General features: G+C 35.7%; 1 non-coding gene across 1 annotated transcript; it reads right to left on the bottom strand.

Annotated features, from left to right (window-relative positions):
- Window positions 1-1,611: 1,611 nt before the first annotated feature.
- Window positions 1,612-1,697, bottom strand: TRNAY-GUA (transfer RNA tyrosine (anticodon GUA)). Its single transcript is given in 2 exon segments — window positions 1,612-1,647; window positions 1,661-1,697. It is a non-coding gene; the product is annotated as a tRNA-Tyr (tRNA).
- Between the last annotated feature and the right edge of the window lie 3,468 nt (window positions 1,698-5,165).

The following is a 5,165-nucleotide window of genomic DNA, read 5'->3' as shown; positions in this document are numbered from 1 at the left end:
ATTGAATAGCTGAAATGAAAAATGGTTATTCACTATAACTTACAAATCTTGATCAAAGTGCGACTTCACAGGCAGAATTTGATGAAGACCCAAAACACTAATCTATAAAACCGCTTGTCATTTAATCATAGATTTTTGCTACTGGGGACAAATGCATAGCATATTATTGGAAGGGGGAAAAGTTCCATTGACCCTCCAACTTTTGCCTGGATGAACTTTTAGCCCTCCATCAAAAATTTTAGCAAAGTATGTAACTTTGAAGCCACACATAAATATTTAAAGTAAAAAAAATTAAAAAAATGGTCAGGAACATGATTCATACCTTAACATAAAAAGTAGTTGAATTTGGACTGAATAATCCATTCGTTTCCTTATGAAATTATTTAATTTTAAATCTGAAAACTGGAGAGCCCCAACAAATGAAGAAACCCCTAAAGACCCCTTGGCTTTACGACCAAGAAGGGTATATCACTTGAACCAAAAGCACACAAACGAGTCTTCAAACAACAAGCCATTTTTTATACCTCCTAAACAAATATTTCAAGCTTATAACACCAAAAGATTGAAAACCTAGAAAAACCCACTTCTCTTTTTGGATCAAGAACCAATCTTCTATCTAATGGATATGAAATTCCAAGAAAGTTACCTCCTTTGTTGCTCAAATTCCAAACTTGTAGCTTTGTACCTGGAAAGAAACCCAAAAAAAGGAAAAAACAAATCCTTTGTTTGACAATTTATTTATTTTTTATGTTTTAGACTTGAAGAGATATGATGAGGCTTAATGGAGGAAGAGGGAGCAAGAAAGCAAAGGTGAAGGGGGTAATAAACAACTCAAATAATAGAAAGGGGAAAAGGGATATGATGATGCTTGCTGATCTTGAACACTGTTCAATTTTCTTGTCCGAGAGATTTAGACATGGGAAGTAAATTTCTTCCATGTTTGAAGTAAAGAAAAGGGGCTGTAAAATGCTTCTTCAATTAGGATTTTTCTTACAGCCTTTCACTCGATGAATTCTCGTGAGTGGACGAGAATGCCCTTATTAATTCCTCATGATTATGCGTGATGTTGTTCTCCGTCATTCTTAACTGCTGAAATTGACAGAAGGACGAATATTTGGCACTTTCAATAGATTGGGGGCAACATGTTTACTTCTAATTATTGAAGGACTAAAAATTTACTTGAACAAAAGTTGGGAGTGTTGTTGGAACTTTTTTCCCTATTGGAAGTGGTACAATTTATCAACCTATCACAACCTATGGGGGCCATACTTGCATGTGGGTTTATACGATTTTTATTTTCCTTTCTATTCATATAAAAATATGGCCATTACCTGGAATTTCTTGTTGATTCCATTTTCTGGTTCTCTATTCTGGCCCCTTTTTCTTAGTTCCCAAGAATATGTCCAAAAATTCTGGATTGACATATATCAAGGAAGGTAATTTGAGACACAATTCTTAACTTTTGTGTTGCTATCTTTGTGGTTTGGATCAACCTAAAACTGGAACCAATCTTACTACTTCTCTCCGAGAGCCAATTTTTTCTTTTTCTTTCATTCTTGATGAGCGGATGAAGTCATAAGTCATGAAAATTTGGTAGTGGAAAAAGCAAAATCCGACCTGCCGGATTCGAACCAGCGACCTAAGGATTGCTATGTAACAACTACAGTCCTCCGCTCTACCAACTGAGCTAAGGTCGGCTGCTTTCGTTGTCATAATCACCAACCTAATATTTCCGAAAACAGTTTTGGTTGGTAATTTAACTGCTTCTGAATTTCTGATCATACCAATAATGATTTCAACAATGAGTGCGGGCTTGAACTATACACCTTCAGCTTACAAGACTGATGCTCCGGAAAGCTTCGGCCATTTTGGGAATACTGCATTTTTTTTCCATTTTTGTTGTAAGATTATGAGAGAAACTCATAATAATAGGAGTAATACAATCAACAATTTAAGTCATATATGATGAGAATTACAATTCGATAATACTAAAGTAACCCATAAATAATAGGAGGAGAAATTCATAGTTCTTTGAAATCTCAATTTTAATCAGTACAACAAGACTTATCGACAAAACATTGGAATTTTCCCTTTCATTTTCTTTAATTTAATTTATTTTTTTATTTTTAATTTCTTTTTGTTCTTAATATGCATGCGCTCAATATTGTACAATTATCACACCTCCAAAATTATTTATACTTTTCTCAAAAAAAAAAAATAGTTTGATGCAAAAAGAAATACCATGAAACCTACCAAAATAGGGTTCTTTCCTAAGACCACCCCTACATTCCCAAGTAAGGGGTGGATTTACCTATTGTCTGGGGTGTTTTTCAATAACTTTACTATAATGATGTATATGAAAAAATTTTACTGCAAATGATTAGATGTTTTTAGAAGGTATTATTGAGAATATATTTTGAGGTATTTTTAAAAATTAAAATTTTAGTGGGATGTTTTTTAAAAATTTAGAAAACTTCATCACCACCCATCATCACCATTACCCATCACCGCCACCACTCCTCCCCCTCCCTCCCTCCTCCTCTTTCCTCCCTCGACGTTTTCCTCCCCTTTTTCCTCTTCCTCCTCCCTTTTCTCCTCTCTTCGTTCTCTCACCTCCTTTTCCGTAACCCCTCTCCCTTTTCTGGTCGCAGCCCATGACCAGCGAAAAAGGGGAAAAGAGAGAGGAAGAAAGGGAGGAGGAGGGGGAGGAAGGGGAAAATAGAAAAGAGAAGAGATGAGAGGGGAGAGGACAGTGGTGGTGGTAGTAGGTGGTGGGTGAAAGAAGAGAAAAAGGGTAGGATTTTGGTTTTTGTTTTTTAATTACGTGTATTTAACAACTTAGAGTGTTTTTTGGAGTCATTCTATTACTGTAACATTATTTATGAAAAATAATCCAATCTAAACAGAGCCACTTTCCTCGATATTTCCTACGAAACATCGAATGTTCTAATAGCTTTCCACCTTTTTGATCATCTCACATGATATCCTTCACGCATGCAGCCCCCGGAGACAAGCAGATAGTAATTTTAAACTTTTGAAAAGATTAATGTGCCATATTATTTGCTTCAAAAAAAAAAAAAAGTGCCATATTATTCCTACGACACATAAAATGCTGCTCGCATAGACCCAAATACATCTCTATCATTTCACATGCATTGTAGAGCATCTTTTTGTCACAAATTAATTGTCTAAACGTGTATGTTGGCCAGGGTTTGAAGACTTTGTTGTTTATAATTGGGAACAAAGTTGTGATCAGCTCAACCAAAAGTGTTCAACTAGTCAGTCATGTTTACGCGGCCTCTTACCCCATTGCAGAGTGACCTACCAGCAATGGCATCATTTACATTTTTGTTCTTTTTCTTCGAGGTATATTAGCATTCACAAGGAATAATAAACAATTTCCTCTAACTTAAAAGTTGATGGATACAAAGTAGAATTAATCCAGGGAAGCTGATATTGGCATTCACACGAATCCCAGGCTCTCGCAATCACCCGTGTGAATTACAGTAGATAATATAGATACTATCAATACAGATGTGGTAACGTGCAAAACTATAATAAATTATGTCACTCATTAAAACTTTTGTCTCACAAATAATTCTATGCTTCCTAATTCAAGTTATATCATCGTTTCAAAAGAAGAAAAATCATTTGGGTTATAATTTGCACTATGCAATTGATCAATTGTAGGAAATTTGAGTCTAATTCACACGAACTTGCTAAATGCGCTCCTTTGAAACTCTTTTTATAATGTGAAAAGACAAAATTACCTCTCATCTATCTCTAACTGCACCAATGTATCTTTTTTTTTTTGGAAATAAAGTGGCTGTAATAGCAGTGAGAGATGAGAATATTCTGTTCGTTTCAAATGATAAAAGAATTTAAAGGAAGTGAAATTTTAAAAAAAGTATTATTAAACGATAGAAAAGAATATTGAGGTATTGCTTTACGAAATATTAAGGTTGTGAGATTAAATCAAATAAAATGAGGAGTAAGTAGAGCTGTTAAACTTCACAAGTAGTTCAAAAGCTCGTTAGAGCTCAGTTCGATAAGGCTCAAGCTCGGCTCGTTAGTTGCGGTAAATGAGCCGAGCTCGAGCTAGAAATGTGCTCGTTTAGTTAACGAGCCAAGTAAGCTCAGCTCATTTGATATCCGAATAACTCGTTAGAACTCGTTAATAAAGGGCATATTTGTCATTTTAAAAGTCAAAAGTATAAAAATTGAAAATTATAGATTTTATTGAGGTTAATTTGCACGAGCTCGTACAAGCTCGACTCGTTTGTGATAAACGAGTCGAGCACGAACTCGAGCTTGAGCCACATGTACATTTGACGAGCCGAGTTCAAACACATTTTAAAACTCGTTTGCTTAACGAGCTCGAGTTGAGCTCGGCTCGAATTAAACTCGAGTTGAGTTTGGCAGCCAAATACTCGGCTCGATTAATAGCTTTAGGAGTAAAGGATAACGAGTGTTGGCCACTTTCTTTATCTTATCAAATTACACTTAGTATGCGTACTCCTATTTAGTATAGTAAATCCTTACTTATCAAAAAAATTTGATAGCACCGATATAATTTTCCCTTAATTGCTAATAAAGACTAGGGGTGTACAAAGTCAAAAAATTCTGATTTACCGACTGATTTCGAATTGAATTCGGAATTTCAAATTCGATAATTCGATAATTTAGAATGGAATTCGGTAATTCCGATTTTGAATTGGTCGAAATCGGATCGAATTCGAAAATATAAATTTTGAAATCGGTAATTCCGATTTCGAATTGAAATTCAAAATAGGAATTCGAAATCGAAAATATAATTTCGATTTTGATTTATAATATTTATATACATAATATAATATTTTTTTAACAATATATTAAAAACAGTCGATGCCCTCATTTCTCCTCCAACTCAAATCCCTAGCCAGTAGCCTCCATAGCTGCTATTCACTACCATTATAACTACCCAAAGCCTACGCCGGAGGAAGCAGCCACTGACCGCCACAAACGCAAGCATCGCCACTGAATTGAACCCCCTCTCTCCTCCCTCCGCCACCAACCACCAGCGCCACCATCTACTCCAACTGTAAACCCACACCTGCAATGTTGTCATGGCCGCTCAGCTTCGCCAGGCCCGGTACACTGATCTCCTCTCCCTCCACCACTTCATT

This window comes from Coffea arabica, chromosome 11c (genome assembly GCF_036785885.1).
Source record: "Coffea arabica cultivar ET-39 chromosome 11c, Coffea Arabica ET-39 HiFi, whole genome shotgun sequence".
NCBI lineage: Eukaryota > Viridiplantae > Streptophyta > Magnoliopsida > Gentianales > Rubiaceae > Coffea > Coffea arabica.
The sequence above is the reverse complement of the archived record's forward strand: the minus strand, read 5'-3'. Positions and strand labels throughout refer to the sequence as shown.